Genomic DNA, 22,291 nt, shown 5'->3' with positions numbered 1-22,291 from the left:
GGTCAGTTGAATGAAGTTTAGAATCATAGACTCAGAGAAAGGTTATGGTTAGAAGAGATCTCACAGATCATGTGGTTCTAAGACTTCTGCAATGGGCAGGGACAGCTTCCACTAGACCGGCTTGCTCAAAGCCCCATCCAGCCTGGTCTTGAGCACCTCCAGGGAGAGTCCACAACCTCTCTAGGCAACCCTGTTTCAGTTTCCTTTCCATCCTCACAGTAAAGAATTTTTTCTTATGATCTAAGCTGAAACTACTCTCCTTCAGCTTGAGGCCATTCCCCCTTGTCTTGTGACTACAAGCTCTTTTGGAAGGTTCTCTCCACCTTTCTCATAAACCCCCTTTAGGTAGTGGAAAGCTTCTAAAGTTGTCCCCAAAGCCTTTTCTTCTCCAGGCTAAATTGCCCCAACTCTCTCAACCTTTCTTCTTAGAAGAGGTGTTCCAGCTTTGTGGTCAAATTAGTACCTCTCTTCTCGACTTGTTCCAACAGGTAATGTTTTCCTTGTGTTGGGGGCCCCAGAGCTGGACACAATACTCCTAGAAGGATCTCACAAAAGTAGTGCAGAAAGGTAGAATCACCACTCTCAGTTTGCTTGTCATGGTTCTTGGCTCTTGGCTTTCTGGATGTGAGTACACACTGTTGGCTCATGTTGAGCTTCTTGTCAACAAATACCCTCAAGTCCTTCTTCTCAGGGCTGCTCTATCCATTTTCTGCCCAGCCTGTACTTGTGCTTGGGATTTCCTTGATGGAGGTGCAGCACCTTGTCCTTGGCCTTGCTGAACTTCTGAGGGTCACACAGGCCCATCTCTCAATCCTGTCAAGGTCCTGTCATGGATGGCAGCCTGGCCCTTGGTGTTGACCTCACCAAACAGCTTTGTGTCATCAGCAAACTTGCTGAGGATGCACTGAATTCCATTGTCCATGTTGCATGAAAGATGTTAAAAAGTGCTGGTCTCAATATAGACCCCTGAGGAATCACCAACTGGATATCAGTCATTGACTAAAACTCTTCAAATGTGATCATTCAACCAATTTTTTTATCCCCTGAGTGGTCCATCTGTCAAGTCCATGTCTCTCCTGTTTAGAAACAAGGTTGAGACATGGAACACTGTAATGATTTGTACTCTTCAGGTAGATGGCTTTTGTTACACCTCTGTCCACCACTGCTGTAAGAAATGGTGGCCATAGAAGGCCACCAAATTTTTCAGTTATGATTTGCCTTGTGAAGACATGTTGCCTCAGTCATCTCCTTGTTTTTCTTGTGCCTTAGCATAGTCTCCCAAAGGAGCTCCTCCGTGATCTTGCCCGACACTGAGATGAGACAGACTGGCCTCTAGTTTCATGGGTCTTCCTTATTTTCCTTTTTAAAAATGGGTATTATATTTCTCGTTTTCCAGTCAGTGGGAATTTCACTGCAATGCCAAGACTTCTCCAATATGATGGCACAGTGGCATAGCCACTTCCTCAACCAGTTCCCTCTGGAGTCATAGATGTATCTCCTCAGGTCCCATGAACTTTGCAACTTCAGATTCCTTAAACAGTCTCCCAGCCCAGTCTTCTCCTACAGTGGATGGTTCTTCATTCCCCTAGTCCCCTCCTTTCACCTTCCACATATGGGTGGTGTGGCTGGAGCACTTGCTGGTGAAGACTGTGGTAAAAAAGGTGTTGAGTGCCTTGGCCTCTGTGTCCTGGGTAACCAGGTCTCCTTCAGTGATCCTGAAAGGAACCATGTTCAATACATTCATCAAGACCAAGTGCTGGGTTCTGCTGCTGGGCCACAACAATCCCAGAAGGTTGGGGGCAGAGTGGCTGGAAACATGCTGAGTGGAAAAAGGAGCATGTTTATCACCCATGGCTGAACCTGAGCCAGTGTATGCCCAGCTGGGAAGGAGGGCCAACGGCACCCTAGTTTGTACTAGGAATATTGTGGCCAGCAGGACCAGGGTGGTGATTGTCACTTTGTGCTTGGCAATGGTGAGGCTGCACCTCAAGTGCTGCATCCCATTTTCTCACCACTCGAAAAACACTGCGTTTCTGGACCACGTCCAGAGAAGGGCAATGAAGCTAGTGTACTACGTAAAGGCTCAGAACATTATTGGCTCTAATAAAGTTCTGTGAGGAGTAAGTGAGGAGTGATTTAGCCTGGAGAAAAGAATACCCTTATTGCTCTTCACATCTACCTCAAAGGAGGTTGTAGTGAGGAGGAGGTCAGTCTTACAAGAAATGAGTGATAGAAGAAGAGAAAATGGCCTCAAGTTGTGTCAGGGGAGCTTTAGATTAGATATATATTAGGAAAAATTTCTTCACAAAAAGGATTGTCAAACATTGGAACAGGATGCTCAGGAGACTTGAGTCTCCATCCCTCAAAATACTTAAAATATATGTAGATGTAACACTTATGGGTATGTTTTAATGGTGGTGTGGGCAGTGCTAGATTATTGGTTGAAATAATGATCACAGAAGTCTTTTCAACCCTAAGCTTTGCTATGACTCTGTGGTAGGGTTTAGAACATGTGGGGCTGACTGAATATAGGAATAAGCCCATACTCACAATAGCAGCTGATTCTTTTGAATTTGCTGTAGTTTATACCATGCTAAAGCCTTGCTGTTGGTGGGGTTTTTTTCTTTCTCATTTTTTCTCATTGAAAGGAACTTGGAAGAAAAATGTGAGAAGAACATGTCATTGATTAGAAAAAAAGTTGTTGGTTTAAAGAAAACATCATGTTCCACTGGTTTTAATGCATTAACTTTGTTTTAAATTGCCATAAAATTATTCATTCTGCAAGTTTTTCACTTTGTCAATCCCAGAAAAATTACAGAAAACAATTCAATGTCTTAATAATGTATGTACTACATAAAGGCTCAGAACATTATTGGCTCTAATGAAAGAATAACTAATGAAATATAACTCCTTGTTTTTTGAGGGAAGCTAAAGTAGAAAAGCTAAAAGACTGTTAGAAAAAGAAATGACCTTTGGTTTTAAGAACATGTAATTCTGTTTGTTTTAAAAGAATACAAATGCATCATTTTTCACTTTTTGGGTATTTATCTTGCCCTTTAAAGGCCAGCTGGAGAGTGGAGCTAAAGTTCAGGCCTAAAATGAAATCTGAGTATCCAATATGAACCACACTTTCCCCTTGGCATTGATTTTGAAACAGAAAAGATTAGGAAGCAACAACAACAACAAAAATCATCTGTACCTATTGCCAGTATAAAGAAACAATAGGTCACAATATGCACACACACACACACACACACACATGCACGCACGCACGCACGCACATGTATTTAACAGGCCATGGATGTAGACTTGAAGCTTCTTACTACCTTCTGATTCCCACAGAGATAATTGGAAGACTGAGTATTGGGATGTTCATCACATAAAAGACAATATTGAAAAGTTTTCTGGTAGTTCCATCAGCTGTCTAAGTAAATGTAATGGAAGATATAGAAACCCATATTTTTCTCCTCCTCCCTCACTTTCTGTCTCAAGACAGTTCTGCCACAGCAAGCTAATCTTACAAGCAAAAGCTGTTTAAGAAATATCCCACTCCTAATTTCTAAACAAAACAAAAAAAAAGTCTTCATTATGTATACTCTATCAGGTAATTGTTAATAAAAATATTATTAGGAAAATCTGGGAATATTTTTGAGGAAATCAGAAAATTACTTCCTGGAGCTCAGCAGACTCTAGTCATATCTTGACTTTCTGCTTTCAAATATAAGACGTTCAGATATTTCTCAACATACTGCTTGAATTTCTCTTTAAAAAACATGCTTTGAAGAAGAGTTCCTAACTTAGCTTGGGAAAAAAAAATTCTTGGATGTATTTTATATTTAATCTTCAAAATGTGCTAACTTCTTGTGTTTCATGAAGTATTTTGAAATAGTAGCAGCAATAAGACAATTATATGTACTCCTAAGAATAAATAGCATGCTGACATACTCTAAAATGGAATATATGTACCTGAAAATTAAGAGTAGTTAGTACTGAATAATCAGAGAAGCAATTCCTTTAGGAGATGAAATTGTTTTCTGCAGCACAGTTATGAGACACTATGCTGATATGGATTACTAAATTTTAAAAAAATATATGATAAAGACTGTAATTCTGAAAATATTTTTTAAATGAAGTTATAATTTTAAAAATACAGTGTTTAGTCAGGAAATATCATTCACATACATATGAATGAGCAAATGCTATGCAATTTTAAAATTCCATCTAGTTCTACAAACTGTTTAACTGTTTGGACACGTGGAAAAATCTCAAACCCAAAAATTAGTTATACATCACTTAAGACTATTCCAATTTCAATGCTTATTTAATTTGGCATATGTACCAAATTATAATTATCAATTGTAATGCAATGTTGAGATATAATTTCTGCTGTGGTGCAGCATTTATTAAGCACTTGGACAAGGAACCTTTGCTACTCTAAGAAATGAGCTGCTCACACTGTAGCAATCATGACACCTGCATTTGCTTCACCCATCCTAATGCGGCCATAGCAGCACCAGGGAGCACAGGAGGTGCACAGAAGCCAGCTCTCATCTAGAAACAGTGTGCCTCTGCTAGCAAGGCACAGCCTGTAAGCTAACAAGCCCTGGCACTTTTCAGAGCTCAGTAGCTCAGGGGCAATCCTGCCTGAACATGCTATTCTGCTTCCATAGCCAAGCAAGTTCACCAGTGTGTCTCTGCACTGTGACCCGTGATGGATGCTTCTGCCAGTACAGGTATCTCTGACACTGTGACCCTCTGGGCACGGTAAACATGCCACCATTTTTGGGGGGGCTTCACTGCAAAATAATTGCGCATTTATTTGAAGATGAGTAACTACCTCTTTCAAGAAAGAAGTGTGTTTCATAATCATAACCTGGCATCCAAAGCTTTTATTCATTCATATCAACACTGGCATACATTTAAGGTTCAGCATCTGTAACTAAGTTTAAAGGACTGGTTTTACCACCATCCTATATCCTTTTTCCTAAAATTATGTGTTGTATGTGAGATGTAATACCTGTCATGAAATTGAGACATTGAACATGAAGTAATCCTTCAAGTTCTTTCCTGAGACCCTTAACACTAATGTTAGGTTTGCTGTAAATCTAGAAGGTCTGAATTCCCTATTAGATAAAATTGTTGCAGGTAAATGCTTTAAAAAAAAATCAGGATATGGGGGAAAAGCTTAAAGAATTGGACACTTCTTTTATGGAAGATATTTTGCAGAAAATCTATTAGAGATCCAGATTGAATTAAACAAAAGCAAGCAAGCTTGGTCCACTCAGTTTAGTACTTATGTATGTAATTGTAATTAGGCACACACACTGCTCTCAGACACATTTAATCAGTCTTTTAATGATCGGTGCAACAGAACAGTATTTCTTTAACTTCAGGGAAGTCTTCTGACATACTAACATCAATAATTAGAGGAGGTTAGAGCACAGGAAGTATTCCATATGACAGGAAGACATGCATAATTTATGGTGTACTACTACTGTAGATGTAGTACTCCAAATTGTGTGTGGATGATAACCATACTAAGCTTGTATGGCTCTCCTGTTGCTAATATTAAGGTTGTGATTGTTTAGGAACTGAGGGTCATGCTTTTATTAAAAAATGAGTGACTGCCTTTCTTCTAATCATAGATGTGAATTGATCCTTTGTTTTTCATGGACATTCACTTTCCTGTAAATAGAAAGCTTTTAGCTAAAATGTAAAATCATAATGAGAGTCAGAGATTAGAATTGGGAATGATACTGTCTTGCTAATTTTGAGGCTGAAACAAGTCACATATAACGGACCTAATACCTGACCACTTTCCTTCGGAGATCAATACATAAAAATCTGCATTTTAAAATTAGTCACAGAAACCAAGTAAAAAGAAATTCTATCTGCATCAGAAGAAAAAAATTAGTCTTACTGCCATTAATGGAAGAACTACATGTTTTCAGTGATATGGACATGTCCATCTCTTTCTGTATATGTTCTGAAATAGTGTAATTAAAAAGAAGGTAACAGGAAAAAGGGAAGAAAGGGAAGGCATAGGTAATGACAGAAGAAGCTGCTTGTAAATGTGCATTAAATCTGGTCAACATTTTTTTCCCCTGTGGCTCATAATTCAGTTTCAGGCAGCATTCCCAACAGTAATGCTAAACAGGATGTGGTCCTGAGTGGCACCAGGAGAACAACCATGATGTCATGAAATCTCTGCTGCTTTGATTGTTCCTCATTGATTCACTAAAAGACTAATACACCTGAGCCTCAAAGCCAAGCTGTGCAGCACAAGGGATGCAGAGGTTAGTGTATTTCTGATCTCTCCTCACAAGAAGTTAAAACAAAGAGCATGAGATCAACACAGCATAGCACATAAGATTCTAGCTAATTGATTCTGAAATAATGCTAGACGTGAGAAAACCAGCTGTCCTCCCTTTTGGCCCCTCTGAAGCCAAACAAACCCAGTTCCTGAAGTTTCACACCAGCAAGTTTTATTGAAATCCATCTTGAAACTGTTTTGGTTCCTTCCCTTCACTATTTACACTTCTGACCATTAAAAAGAAAAACACAGACACTAAACAAAATACCCACTAATTTTTGTTCTTTGTTCGATTTTGATCGTTAATCTCTGCTTCATTTTATATCAAGATTATATCTTGCCAATTGTATTTTTCTGAGTGGTGTTGATCCTCTAAATGCATTTATAAATAGTACATTTATTCAGTATGTATGTAAAGGATTTATTGATGTCTCAGCCTTTATTTTAATTAGTTTAATAAGCTATTACCTTTTAGTCTTATTGAAGAGAGAGAATTTCTCCATTTTCCTGTATATGTTAAAGACTCTTTGACACTTTAATCTACTTCCTTTTTTTAGTCCACATGTTTATGTCATAATGGACAAAAAATCTTAGCAGAAAATTGCACTTTGAAGGAATTGCTGGTTTATCTGAGTTATATAATTTAGAGGATAACTAATCCTAGTCCAGAGAAAGGAACATGTTTCATCTATCTTGCACTTAAATATTCCAAAACATGTTTAGAGATAGAATGTATGGATAGAGATTCATGAAGTGAAATGGAACATTGGTTTTCCCAGTAGTTGATCCTATAGTGAAATTTTTTTCAGTAAAAATTAACTGGTGCTCCATAGGAGCACTTTACACAAGTTTTCGCACATTCAGAGTGAAAAATCAGAATGTAATGCTTAGATTAGAATCTTTAGAAGGCACTTTTTGTTGTTTAAGTACTTCCTAGCTCCTTTTGAAAACATTTAACCTGATCCATACCAGCAACATTAACCTTTTCATGTTTACGGGACTTCAGAATACACTCTACATAAATCATACATATATCCCTGCCCTTTTCTTCAATTAATTAGGTGCCATTTTTTTTTTTTTTGTCCAGAAAAAATATAAGACCCTAAAAAGGGTGAATAGGTCTTCTTCTCTTGTTGCTTGGTTTCATATTGTAGGATTGGCAATTCTTCTCTCCTACATCAAGCAGACACTGTTAAATTGTTATGAAGAAATATTTAGTGATGAACTGCTCTTGAATGTACTGCTCTTGTATTGTGCTTCAGGGAACATTTGATCTCCTACAAAACTGGGACAAAGTGGTTACAGGAAGAAAAAAAGAATAGAAATCTGCATGAATAAATAGTGAAATCAGCACTAAATATATTATTAAGCAGTCTAATAATTATTAGTTTGGTAGCTGAGAAAAAGTCAGATGAACTAATGTATGTGATTACAGCAGGATAAAAAAATAATCCAATAGCAGCATCCAACTAGGGGAAACAATAAACTCAAACTTTAGGCATGTTATTAAGATGCACAGTGCCCACAGCAAGAGAACAGGACTTGCAACACTAATTGCTGGTGTCTAGACCATAATTTGGCTTTTAGTCCTTACAAGTTTAATCCATCCAAAAAAAGAAAATTTTAAATTAATGACAGGTTTGATAAAACTGGTATGGAATCAGTCCCAATGTTTAGATTCACAGCTTCAGCTAATTTTGCCTCATGTAAACAAAAAGGGAACATGTCAGTTTATTTCAAACCACTGGAAACTGTGTATTTTGTTTTTTCATTACACCATCAGTGCTGAAGCAGTCCTTAAATGGAGCATGAATTCAATTCGCCCTCATTTAAAGTATCTCCAGGTCTTCTTTAGTGCTTTTAGGCAGTTAATAAGTGATAGAACTCAAATCCCGATATTCACTACAATAAAAGTTACACATTCCTACTTGAAGGAAAAGTAGGGAAATTCTCATCCCACTGTGAATTCAGTGCTACTTCTAGGCAAGGAGGAAGGATTCACACTGAATTTAAATGTGGGCCAGGAGCACAGTCTCTCCCTTGGCTGTGTGGTCATATATTCAGAACATAGTAATGAGAGTTAAAATGGCTGAAGACACAAGTTCCTGGTGCCTTTGTGCAGACTTAGACATGAAAAGGGGTTAAGTAAATGATTGCATGCTACACTACAGGGAGTATGCCTTAACGGGCTAATCAATAACAGAGGAAAGCACAAAACTTGCAGTTTGTTTTTGTTCTTGTGTACTTATTTGTATTTCAATTGACTTAGTGGTCTTTACCAACAAATGTTGAGCATGATAAATCATAAGACATTCCTTTTTAATGTATCAGTCTGAAGTACTTTCCTCCTCAGTTTCTTATAGATAAAACAGCCTCCTGTGAATTTCAAGAAAAGAGACAACATCCTTTCTGTAGGATGGTGGTTCATTTCAGAGAGTCTTTTAAAATACTGGATTTCCATTAACAATCTAGCTGACGACAGAGGGAATAAACTATTGTGACCTTTCATGTTTACAAAATTTTACTGTTATATTTTAAAGCAATAATGATATTTTGGTTCCTCTTATTCTAGCAATCGGTGAAAAGTTTTTGTAATTTCATTCTAGGATAGTCAAGTTAGTTCAAATTACACACAACAGTGTAAGAATTCTTTTAAAAGGTTCATAATTCCAACTTATTTTATACAGAAATGTTTGTACTGTTTTTATATGTAAAGGTAATTCACTTGAAAACTCTTACAAATATTTTTATCTGAACTGGAAATATATCCTTTCTTGGCATTCTCAACTATTGTTTTCTTTTTTTTTTAGTAACACCTATAATAAGTTGTTCCCTCTGATCCAATAGAATTAGAATAAAAAAATTGTCTGTCTGGGAAAAAGTCATTACTCATCATTCCACAATTTTTTAGGTCATCATCAAATGTTATCCTTATATGCAAAAAAAAATCCCCTATAGAGCTCTTGCTACTTCATGAACACATGGTAAGTATAAAATTACAGAAGCTACTTGAAGAGATTTTTCTCTTTGGTAGCTGTTAGATAGCCCAGTTCTGTAATCTTGGGAGCCTAATAATTTCTCTAATAAATATTATTCATTTTATCTATGAGCTTCTTTAATGTAGATTTGAGTGTGAAAGTAGTAAGTAAATTATATCAAATTATAAGTCTGATTCTGCCTTCTTAAATATTTGATGACAGGTTTATGTCTCAGTGAGTTGCAACAACCACTTACCTTTTCTCAAAAATATTAACTTTTTTCCAAGCCAAAAAGATCCCTTATGACTCATTGGGGTTGAAAAAGTCACGCCCATTTCCTTTATCACTGTCCTGAGGTGTAATAGCTTTTAAGCTGAAAATATTCTAAATAGAGCTCCTGAATATATCTTTTCCAATAATGGTTTCACTTAATGGCTTTTCATTAATTTATAAAATGAAAAAAATATTTAATCTGCATGAAATAAGATAAACCTTGCTTTTTTATTTATTTTATTAATATTTGTTAAGGATGTACTACAGTATTGAATAATATAGTTTTCTTCTGAATATTGTTGATATAACTTGGCAAAAAAGAATGATTTAATTTAATAGAAAGACTGGGTGATCTTTTCAATTCCAATTTTCAGTGTTTCACTTAATATAGGGGACAGCATTTTATTATGCATGGGGCAGAGTTTCATATGATGAGAGTTTCATCAGTCATTTTATGGCTAAATAGTGTTGGTAAAGGTAAGTTTGAACTAGAAGTCTACAGGGCTCAGAAATCTGATTAATTCTACACAATCTTAACTCAAGAAGTAACCAGAAGAGATTAGTCTTGATCAGTAACCTACTAAATATTTTACATCATTTCTAACGTCTTCACAAGATAGATAACTAAGAAAGCTGGAAGAATCACATTTACTGTGACACCCTAGTAACATATGTTTTAAACACTGAAATTAAATGATTCATTAAATGGTGTTTTTTTACTATTCATTCCTTTTACCTTTATATATATATATATATATAGAGAGAGAGAGAGAGAGAGAGAGAGAGAGAGAGAGTTGTGTGTATGTTAATAGATACTATTTTGTTCTGGAACAATTAGAACTTTTGTAAGTAGAAATAATTCAATGCATAGTAATAATTTGCACAGTAAAAAAAAAAATCCCACTTAAACAACTATCTTTGTTTGCTAATTCCGCACAGGCCAGACTTCCTATAGTGTTCTTATGATTTATAGTTTTTATTGACTAAACTTCAATGAAGTCTAAATCTAGATTTCAACCAGAGAGGCTAGAATTCCTCTCACCATGCTATTTGCATAGTAATTTTGCTTGGATTCAGGAAAGAGAAAAATTTCCTAGAAACCTGTCAGTTTTTATAAGATACATGACTCAATGTTTTAAGTGACTTCATGGCTGCAACAGAAGTATGAAAGGCTTCATGTGTAGCAGGAAAATGAAAATGCATTACCTGGGAATAAAAATTCCCTGAAATTTCACTAATGCTTTGTGAAGAAATTTAAAATGTGCTTTAGAAACACCGAACATTTTTTTGTCATGAAGGATCCCAAAACAAATGACTCCATAAGCATTATTTATGGATCTTTTTGAAATAAATAATTAGCTAATGAGATTTCACCTGACAAATATAGTTGGTTATAGATTATTTTATGTACTTTTCATAAGACTTCTGCCTTGGAAATACCAATATGTTTGTAGGATATATTGTTTGCCTTCCCTTCTACAGAGTTCAGACTTTGAGTATGCCCTCCCTTCCAGATTTTTGTTATAACATTGTTACACAATATATCTGTGTAATCTAAGATTGTTGCACTTTACACATCTCATTGTCCTTTGATCTTCAAAATCAGATTCTTCCTATACAATATGCACTCTACTGTAATAAATAAATGCCTACTCTCAAGGGGAGCCACGTAGAAATAACTACTTCTGGAATTAACAGAGGGTCTTGAAGAATAAATAGTGAGTTGTCATGACACTGAATTTCAGTTTACTGCACTGACATAAGTGTTGTTAAATTTTTTTCAATAATGTTGTTTAATTTGACTCAAAAATAAAATGTAAAAAAAAATATTTGTAAATATGTTTCCTTTCAATATTAAGCTACAAACCATCTTTCTCTGTGGATCTTGCTCTTGTAAAAACATGTTGTCCTACATTGCCCTGCAGACGATTTAATAATGAAGCTTCAGTTACAGTCTATAAATGTTTCTAAGCAACCACAACCCACTTTAAATATGCTAGTCAATTAGCTCTAGACACCCTGTTTCAGTCTTTGTCTCTGTTATTTCTTTCTGGCTTGAAACATAAAAGACAGAGAGATAGAGGGAATATTTTAAAATAATACCTTGTACTGATCAAGGGTGATGCTGTTAAGTAGCACCTCTGCCGATAAATGCAGACCTTGGGCAGCGCCTGTCCAGGAGTATAGTGATATGTGTGCCCATCAATCCCTTATCAACATATAAGCCAGAAAGAACAGAAACTTATCTGGCTAATGCCAATACGGAAAATAAAAATAAAAAAGAATGATAGGTGTTGGTGACTGCGGGAAGAATAGCTTCTCCCATGTTACCCACTGTTTTCATTCTATGTTTTTTAATATTTATAATAATACTTCTTTCTACATTAAAAAAAACAAGCCAAGCAAAAAAAAAAAAAAAAAAGAAGAAAAAACATGTGAGTCTCCCGCTCAAAAAAACCCCCCCAATTCATAAGAGAAGAATTTAAATAATTATTTTTCTATTAAACATAGTACCAGTTGAATTTTCAACACGTAGGTATTTCTTAGTTGAATTGCCTAATCCCATTAATCTGTTATCTTTATTTTTATCTTGTCGTATCATAAATTCCAGTTTTTTCCTAGAAGCACAACAACCTTTCTTGCTTGGTATGTTCAGTTTTCCTTATTATCCTTAATTCTTTTCATTCCATATTATTGTCAGTAAACATCTTAGTGAGGAATATCTGAGAAGAAAATTCTGGCTGAATTTCACTAAGTCTCTTATGGTTTAGAATATCTCCCTCCACTGAGGCTGGTACAGAACATAGTTTGTATTTGCTGGGATTATGCAACATGATTTACCTAAGCAAAGATGAATTCTGCTGGAACTTCATACCCAACAATAAGTTTTTTTCTGGACTTCTGGTATTGTCACTGTCATTTAACACAAGACTGAGAGTGAAATAAACCATAAAAAATCCATAAAAAGAGGGAGGCTAGAGAGAGGCTAAGGTGTGTGTCTGGTAACTTATTTAACTCTCTAGCTATATTTTTGTGTTGCGTATCATATTCTATAAGCAGTAGCATAAAAGCAATAATGGTCAAATTTATAATGCAATAGTGCCCCTGGGGTATCAAGCAGCTAATAAAGGAAATTTTGGGAAATGTAAGAACAGTACAATTTTATAGTATTACTACCCTTAGGCATGTATTCACATGACTGCTCCTTAGGGAGTTTCTGAAGCTAGAGGGATTATCGATGTATTTACATATTTATGGGATTTTTCTTCCTTGAGACTATGGCATATTTTTAATCCCAAATAACTTTCTGCAAGAAGTTTCAGATTTTCTCTACAAGCTGCATTTATTCTTAACTTTACTTCCATTTTTTCAGACTTTGAAAAATTTTATTTTTTATTTTTTATTACAGTTTTAGTACTGTAATAAAATATGAGTGATTGCTTTCTTCTTTTACTTTTTACACCCCAAACATTATTTCTATAAACTTCTCTATGGTTTCCTCAGTTTATGTCTCTTCCAGATTAAAGCATGTTAGATATGTAGTCCTTACTCACATTAACTGACTTACTATCTTTGATCCTTCATTTTTATCATGCTCCTCATCTTGCCCTCTTTTTCATGTTGCTTTATTTACTTTAAAAATGAGCTATCTAACTCAGGTTGAAAAATAATCACTTTCAAATTATGAGTGCTTGTGATATTAGGACTGCTTTTCTCAAGATATATAAATTCACGTTTCCTGCATGCTGAATTTCACCTGACTATTACTCATTCACAGAATCATCTTAGTATTCTTCTATATTTACCCACATATAATTAATTGTTCTCTAAATAGCTTAATAATCCCAGGTACATAAGTGGTATTATTCCTGCTAGCTTTTTCAGCTTTTCTGTCACAGTTTTAAATTTAATAGGTTAAGGTGTGAAACTTGAAGATTACCCGTGATTACAGAAATAATTGAGCTTTTATAATGTGACCAACACCACCATATTTCCTATACATTGTCATACATATATTTTATAGTCTATAGAATGTAATATAAATTTCCAAACTTCCTGTACACATATAAAATAATCACAAATTTTCTGTGATACTTTACTTGTCATAAATCATTTATCACTGGGGACTGACATACTTCAGTTTATGCCCTACCTTACTCATTAAAAAGAGAGGTCAGGTCATATGTACCTATCAAACATATTACCTTATACAAAGTAGGTAGAAAGAGTAACAAAAGCTTGGCACCCCTTTCTCATATAGCTATACCTTGCAGAATATTTACAACAATCAGTGTATTGCTGTCCAGTCTTACTCAGCCTTTATAGGTAAGTATTATTCCTGGTACAAAGGCCAGTGTGAGATAGTACACAAAACAGAAAGCTAGAAATGCACAGTACCCTTTTTAGTTGCAATGTAAATCATTCAATGCATTTACTAAATTTCCATTTAATTCATAGCACAATTTAGCAATCATGCTGAAGCAACCAGACTTTTTTTCCAAAACTGCAAAATCTGATCTATGATCTTACTCCCACACCTTAGGAGGTATCTATGTATTTATTATATAGTCTACTGATTCAATAATTATGTTCTATTTTATGACTAGGAGAAATTTGAATTTCAAACAGGATACGCTTTCCAAGATTTAATAAAAATTGCTAATTAGAAAGATATTTGTGGTTTATAACAGGAAATCCAAAACAAAAGACTACAGGAAAAAGACTATGACGACTTAGAAAGTGAGTAGATGTGAAATCTTACTTTGAACCTTTGTAGATTTTTCTGCTGTCCACTGAGTTCCTCACCTAAGGAAAACAAATAGGCAAAGTAAAACTTTGTGAAATGAATAATAAATTATGTAGTTAGAGAATTTATACTAAAATTTGTCATAAGGAAGTTTATTTTTTATTAATTTTGAATCCAAGTGAAGAGAACATTCTGTACATTGAGTACTTAATCTCTAATAGAAAAAGATTTCTATGCAATTAAAAAGTACACATACTTTCTTAGGTTTCATTCTATATAACAGTAAATCCATATAATACAAAAGGCAAAAGAATTATCCTTCAAATTATGACTTATAAAAAAATAAACTCAATCTTCTTCAGTGGACTGAAATAGATATTCACTTTCATTGTGGGAATAGAAACAGAAGTAGTATTTATAGAATCATGTGCTATGTTTAGATTTTTGAATGCAATCAATAAATATTTTCAATTTCAAATTAAGAAAATGAAAACACAAGAACCCAATTCAATACTTAGCTAATGTGATGAAAAACTTACAGACACTCCCTCTAAGTGGTCTAAAGGCAGCTCTCAAATGGAATTGCCTCTCAAAATGTGCTGCACTTTTCTAGTAAGCAGAACTATTGGCTTCCAAGGGATCTAACAATGATAGAGGATTTGTCAAGTTCAAGGCAGTGGCAGAATGTCTTCAACTTAAATTTGTGTTCTGTAATTCTACCTGAAGATTTTAAAACTAATATTCTGTGGCTTAATTAATTGAAAAACACCCACAGAACCATTATTTGTGATGGAGAAATAGAAAAGGATTTTTGTGTGGGTCATGGTTTAGGGATGATGCTGCCCAATTTGATGTCCCCACCAAGACTCTTCCAAACTAGATACCACTTGCTTGTTCCCCCTCTCCCTCCCATTTCCCCCTCCAGCTTGGAGTTGAGAATTGGAAGCACTAAAAGTGAAGATCATTAGTTGAGATAAGAATAGTTTACTAGAAACAACAGTGAGAAAAAACAAAAAGCAACAACAAGCATATTAATAAAAGAAGTATACAAAAGAGAGAGTGATTCACATGCAGAAGTGCTCACAATGGATCTGGAAACAAGGAACAATGGCAGATGATGCCACCACGGTGGTTTTTGACAGGAAGCCACACCCTTCTTGGAAGCCAGACAGAGTCCTATCCCCCCATGCACAAAACTAGGGCAATGAGTTTGCAAATAGCACAGACGGGGTCTTCTGTTAATGAGAAATCTTTCCTTGGTTATGTTTTCCACAGCAGAGGATTTACTCATCCTCAGTTTTCTACCAAAATTTTTATTGTTATCTTAGTCAGTCTTAAAAGAACCTGGGTAGAGAGAAGAACTGTCACTTTAACAGTGATTTTGCTGAACATACCTCTGAGGCAACCAAATTTTTTAAACTACTTATCTATTTCATGTAATTTACATAGAAACCAGCAGTTAATGGTTTTCCTTGGCAAACACACACATATTCCAGATTAGAATATTAAGAAATTAAAGTAATATTATAGGAACCTGGTTAGTGTATGTTGAAGCCTGTGGAGAGAAGTGAAACTGATGTTGTGTTCTTGCAGAAGGCCTCCTTATGTACACTACAAGGCGATCAGGTCTTCCTGCCCTCTCTGGCTACCTCTACTCTCCCATCTTACAGGAATGGAGGAGGGGCTGGTTTAGGTATACGTCATCCTCCTGGACCTTGTGCTGGAACCTTGCCCATCGCTGGGAAACAGAGGGTAGATCCTATGTACACCATGCTGACTTATCTATCCCATATTGTGCCCACAAAAAAGAATGAGCAGAAGAAATATGGTTAAAGCTGATTTTAATTCAGTTTACAAGACTACAGCAGGAGACACAAAAATGGAAGGAAGGTAATTCAAATCTAAGCATTTGTTCTCTGTGCAGCAGATGCCTCAGGGCCCAAGAGAAGACACTGCAACAATCAACACGTTTTTTTGTTCTGTTTTTCCCTTTGTACTTTCATTTTTGATAGAGGTGTCTGTGCCAGGCCAAGCTTGATAGAACAGCTTCACTGTTTGTTCATTTTAAAGTGGCCTTGATTCTTGCTCTGGTTCATAGATCCTGAACATAATCTGATTTTATGTCTCCACAGTACTTTTACTGTATTTTTGAAGACACCCAAGGGAACAATATTCTAAACTGGTACTAACAATTTATTATGATATATTTTATTCTCTTATACTTGGGAATTTTTTTTGTTGTTGTTGTTTGTTCTTTGTGTTTGTTTTTTTTTAATTTCATGAAAAGGCACTGGGAGGTGACCTTAGAGACAGAACATGTAAAAGTTACTCTTCACAAAATATTGTTTGCAAGAATGAAAAAAGCTCTTTTGGGAATGGGGAAACTGTGAATTTGTAGAGATGAGAAGAGTAAAAAAGTTAATACCACATCTAAGTAAATGATTGGTTTGTTGTTTTTTTTTTTTGTATATCATCTATTCAGGAAGCATGTCAGCATGTCAGCATGACCCTGGATTTCAATGCAGTTTCCACCCTCTTACCACGTACTTCCAGGAGGTTTGTAGCAAGATGTATAATAAACAGTAGTTCCCATTTAAAGCTAAAAGAGAGGTTTTTACTCTAGGTGCTCCTTTCTTCAGTAATTTCAGCAAAAGAGACACAAATGTCAACCCTCCAAATACCTCTTTCTCCCTAACCTAAAGGGAGAATTTTGAAAATACTTAGATGAATGAATAATTTTTCACATGTGAATAGTCAAAGTGAAGTTCTACTGACAGGGTAAAAGACATAAATTATCCATGATTTAGCTCCTTCAGTAAGCATTGAATGCAAATGACCAACTGAGTGTTAAATATATTGAGCAAAGGAATGTCACTGTGCTCTAAGGCAATTTAGGCCATGTATTTCCAAAAACATAACAATAAATAAAACAAATGTATTTTAAGAAAGCTTCAGAGGAAAGGCATATTTTTAGAAAAGTAAATTACATATGCTACTGTTGAATAAATAAAGTATCTAATGGACAATCAGCGGGTACGACCTTTATTGTACTTGAGAGATGAAATGTAATTAAGATAAATGAAGAATTGTCTGCTACTGGAAAGTTTTCTGTTCCATTTGCAAGAATATTTTTAAAACATCATTTCAGGTCTTCCTGAGGACTTTGCTGCTAAAGATATAGGGTTTTGAATTTGCCCTTTGTATGTCAACTTCATATGAAGTTCTTCCAGTGAATGATATAATGGTTTCCGTTTCTCATTCTTTCAGTCTTCCCTTCTTCTCATATTTCAACAATTCCCTCCCTCTCTCTAGTCAGAGGAACCACCACTTAGAAATTCTTTGTTGGCTTTAGAGCAGACTGGTGTTTCCATCACTTTCCTTTTTGAATTTTTTTTTTAAATTAGTTTTTTTTATTTTATTTCTTTTTTTTCCCCTTATTTTAAGCCAGACACTGTCTTCAGTATCAAGGTACCTGTCTTCTTTACAGACCTCCTAACCCACTTTTCTTGGTACATCTTTCAATGACAATCTTTCGCAGAAAAGCCAGATTCCCTGAATCTTTATTATTTTTTATTTTATTTATAAATTAAAAAGCCTAAATATGCAGTTTCTATTCAAGCAATAACTTACGGAGAAGCACTGCAACAAAGTCTGCAGCCTAGTACCAGTATTAGTTTTATCAGTTACAGCTCCACTGCTTTCAGTGGTATTGCACCTTTTGCCTGTTGGTCTACATATCAGTAAAATGTTTCCTCTGAGACAAAAGTAAGGAATATAGGAACATATTTTTATTTTTCATAATAGGTGATCAAGCAGCTGGCTTTTTTTTTGTATTTCGGCAGAAGAAACAGCTTACTTAATGCAAATGTACAATTACACTGAGGGCTAGTACAGGATGAGTGTGCCGCGTATTTGGAACACAGTCTTTCTCAACAGTGATGCTATGAAACATTTATGAACACTGAAGTCTATACACATCAGCAAGCCTGCTAAAATTGAAAAGAGCTCCTTACTCATGCAAAAATAAGCAGATGCTTAAGTGTTTGCAGGAACAAGTTTTAATTTCTCTCCATGGGTATTGGAGAGATCCTCTGCACAGGGATGAACTTCAGTCAATAAAATGATTAACAACAGTAACACACACTGCAAGGAAGTGTATCCACTCCAGAAAAATTAATTTAAGTGGTGTTAGCTGGGGTCCGATCTGTGACATGTAAAACCTTAAGTCTCTTGAGCTATATTGCATTTTAGAACAATGTCTGCAAATATTCTACAGCAATGACTTGTTTTCCTTTCTTGTGTAGGACATGTCAAGAATTTTCCACCTAATAAAGGTTACTATTTTGTTCATTTCCTCAAAAAAAAATGTATTGTCCGTGTTTTCCTTTTAAAAGGAAAGGAAATGATCTCTATTTACGTCTACATTTTCTTATCATGCTATTTTCTCTGACTAATTTCCAGTGTTTTGATCTATCCCAAGTCTGGCTATTAGAAATCTCAGAACTATTTTTGAATATTCTTCCTAATTTGCAAAATTATTTGTAACTGAAGAGACATGCATAAATAAATCTGTATCCTGATTTATTAGTCTATCTTGACATTGCCATATTCATGATATCGGCATTTCAATATTTCATTTTGACTTTGAAAACTCATTAAATGCTTTTAAAAATCTGAATTACAATATTCACCATTCTTCTGTTAGCCTAGAGAAGTCATAGGATTGGTTCCAAATTTACTGAATGCCATGCATGAATTTTCCTGAGCCCCATTATGTGTTTGAATCAGTCCATTAACTAGCACCAGAAATTAATTTAAAATATGATTTTTATTTCATACCTATTCCAGAAACCCCTGTATAAATAATAGCTTTACAATTGTTCTGTTTTGAAAGCCTGAATCCTTTCTACCTGTTTTTCCCCAAGGGAATAAACTGGTTAGTCATCCAATATAACTTCTTTCTAACATATTCTTAAAAGATAAATTAATCACATTAAATTTTAAATGTGGCCTCTCATTTCTGTATGTGGTGCTTGAACATCTCTGCCATTTCTATTTCTTATGATAAAATACTATTTTATTGTGTCTTAACTTGTCTTTACAGCCAAAGAAGGGATTACAAGATACCTTTTGCTCATTTCTCATGAAAAAAATTATATGGAAAATGTTTATTTTTGGTATGCTGAAGCTAAAATAAATGTAAAGGGCTTACAAAAAGAACAAAGGTACTAGTGGATTCTGTGGCAATAAGACATACTAAACTCTGACTTTGATTTCTTCATTAAGAATTCCAGTGTTAGGTTTCACAATATATTGAACAGTTCTGTTGATTATCTAAAGTTTGTGAAATCTGAAGATATATTTATATGTGTTCATAATTTTACATGCTGCTATGAGATATATATTTGCTGTTTCATCTGGAAAACTTAATGTAGTAACTTAATGTTAGGACATTACCAGGTATATTAAAATTTACACAGAACTCTAAAAATTTTCACAGAACTGCCATTCTAGAAATCACATTCTTGTCTGGTACGCTAACAGAATTTTCATGCCTCTGCCTCAAAAAGAATAGCACACAAAGAGAATACGAGTAACTGAAAGATAATAATATGGATAATAGACAATTTATTTCACCACATTTTGTCATATATTTTCTTGTTCAAGCAAGAGAGATTTTTAGGTTTTGAGTTGGTTTGGGGTTTTGTTTTAGTGTTGGTGGTTTTTTGTTTGTTTTTGTTTTGTTGTTGTTGTTGTTTTTCATTGTGCTTATTATTGCTTGGAGGCTATTTTATAATCCAGAGCACCTTGTTTTTAATAAGCTGAAATTGAGTTTAGTTAAGTGGAAATACACCATGGGAAGTGAAGAAATTTCAAAACATGCCCATGACAACAATAAGAAATGTCCTCTGTGTCTAGTTACTGAGGCAGAAAGGATATATAGAAATAATTGTATATGCAGAAAAAATTGTATACCTTTACAATGTGCACATTGTATAAAAGAAGATCATTTGCAGTTAAGATTTGGAACAGATCAGTGCTTCATGATGACATAAGATAAATAATATTACTTAGTGTGTGGACAAGTCCTAAGTTGCAACATTAAAGTCTGATCAGCAAAACAACCAGAAAAGTCATTGTGTTTGTGGGTCAGATTACTTATATCCCTAAAATCTCAAGCTTCCTCTGAGCATGTAAAATTATTTTGTTGCTTAAAAATGCATATGGAGACTAGAAAGACTGTGTAAACAAAATTCAATACTAAAAATTGAAAAAGGGACAAAGTTCATTTTCAATGCAGCCCATTAAACTGCTGGGGGAAGAGGGAAGGAGGCAGGGGAAGAGAGGAACAGATAGTTTGTTATTGCAATTGAATAAGGAAACACATAGTAAAAATTAGAAGACACAAATAGAACTAGCAAGCTTTGTGATCATTCACATTGCTTCCCTTTTCTTCTCCCTTTTTGTCACTTCTATGATATACACAAATATATTTTAACTTAATCAATCTCCTTAAGATTGCAAAGTGGGATAATACTCCTTTAATTATTCACACATGGAGTCCAGAAAGCTCTTTAAATAGAAAAGTGAGAAATTTAACTGCTTCAATGTAGTGAGATACTTGTAGAAAACAAAATTTATATGATATGCTAACACTTAGAGGAACCACTGCCAGATAATAATCCCCACAAGATCTGCTACACTACAGATCCAATAACAGCCAAAGTGGATATTTATCCTAAGATACCTACCATGACTTTACTGATATTTCTCTACCAATGGGTAAGTAAATGGAATACATATGAATGGGGATAAAATAGCAGTGGAGCCTTTCTACTCCCTTCAGGGACAAATTATTTTCCCCTCAAATATTCCAGTAGAGGAATATGTAGGCCCTTATTATCAAAACAATATAAAGTCTTGCTTAAACAGGATACAAGAAGTTTGATGGATGAACACAATGATTTTTGTACATTTATAGTACTAATAAAAATTTCTGAAATAGCAGTTATATACTAGTATATATAAAGAAGTAGAAGAATAAAATTAAATTACAGCTGTACTGTCTTAATTTTCATGGCTTTTAAGCCATGAAATACTGCGTAGATTTAGAGCACTGCTGTGCAATATTGAATTCTGCCATTTATCTTAAACTAGAAATAAGTGAAACACTGAATATCATTAAAGTTAATAAGGGAATCATATTAGTTGTTCTCAAGAGGTAATTTTGAACAGAAAAAAAAACAACCCAAAGTTTATATTCCGAGTTGCTAGGGAATTAAATGAACTGGTTGCCAAGGTGAAATAATATATGAAAATTCGTGACATACATTATCCAAAGGTTTCTGTAGTCTGATCTTCCATTTTGGCTCAATGTTACCAGTAGTTTGAATACAGACATACTGTTGCTAAGGACTGATGCTGTTGCCAGGTGAAAATGGCCCATATTAACCTGCTACAAATATCTAAATATGTTGATAGAAGTGTGCTGATAAAAGATAGGAGAAACATGTCTTGGAAAATTGGATGATCTATTATTTCTTATCCATGACATAACAGTGAAGTGACTTTTCTTACTGTTTGTGCACATGAACTCTAACCTACAAAAGTATCAGTAAAGTACCCAACAATAATGATGATATTATTAAATGAACATTGTGTTCTATAGAATATAAATCTTAATCAGGCATTCAGTGTAACCTATAAAATTGTTACTGAGGGGATAAAATTGTTACTGAAGTCAGATAGGGTGTAATTCAGACTAGCAAAGACATATAATCATTGCTTCTGGATCATGGATTCTTTCAAGCCATTCTTTCTTCTTAAATGTTATGAAATTTGAGCACCATTATCTCAAAGCAACTAAGAATATGCTTGAAGTAAAATGATGAAATAGATACTTTGAATGAAAATGAACAGGTGCTTTAGTTGCTGTATGTCACATAGGTAACAGGGAGCTTTTTAAAATGCTGGCTAAAT

General features: G+C 34.8%; 1 protein-coding gene across 38 annotated transcripts in view; it reads right to left on the bottom strand.

The window, feature by feature from the left end:
• The window catches only part of PTPRD (protein tyrosine phosphatase receptor type D), a 1,154,223-nt gene that overhangs the window by 432,371 nt on the left and 699,561 nt on the right, over positions 1 to 22,291 (bottom strand). For all 38 annotated transcript variants that reach the window (XM_071425013.1, XM_071425049.1, XM_071425014.1 and 35 more), the window contains one exon: positions 14,327 to 14,370. The gene's annotated coding sequence lies outside the window, so the exon portion shown is untranslated. The remainder of the gene's footprint in view (positions 1 to 14,326; positions 14,371 to 22,291) is intronic.

This window comes from Agelaius tricolor, unplaced genomic scaffold, assembly GCF_023055355.1.
Source record: "Agelaius tricolor isolate 1412-34295 unplaced genomic scaffold, bAgeTri1.0.p SCAF_4, whole genome shotgun sequence".
NCBI classification, from domain to species: Eukaryota; Metazoa; Chordata; class Aves; order Passeriformes; family Icteridae; genus Agelaius; species Agelaius tricolor.
The sequence above is the reverse complement of the archived record's forward strand: the minus strand, read 5'-3'. Positions and strand labels throughout refer to the sequence as shown.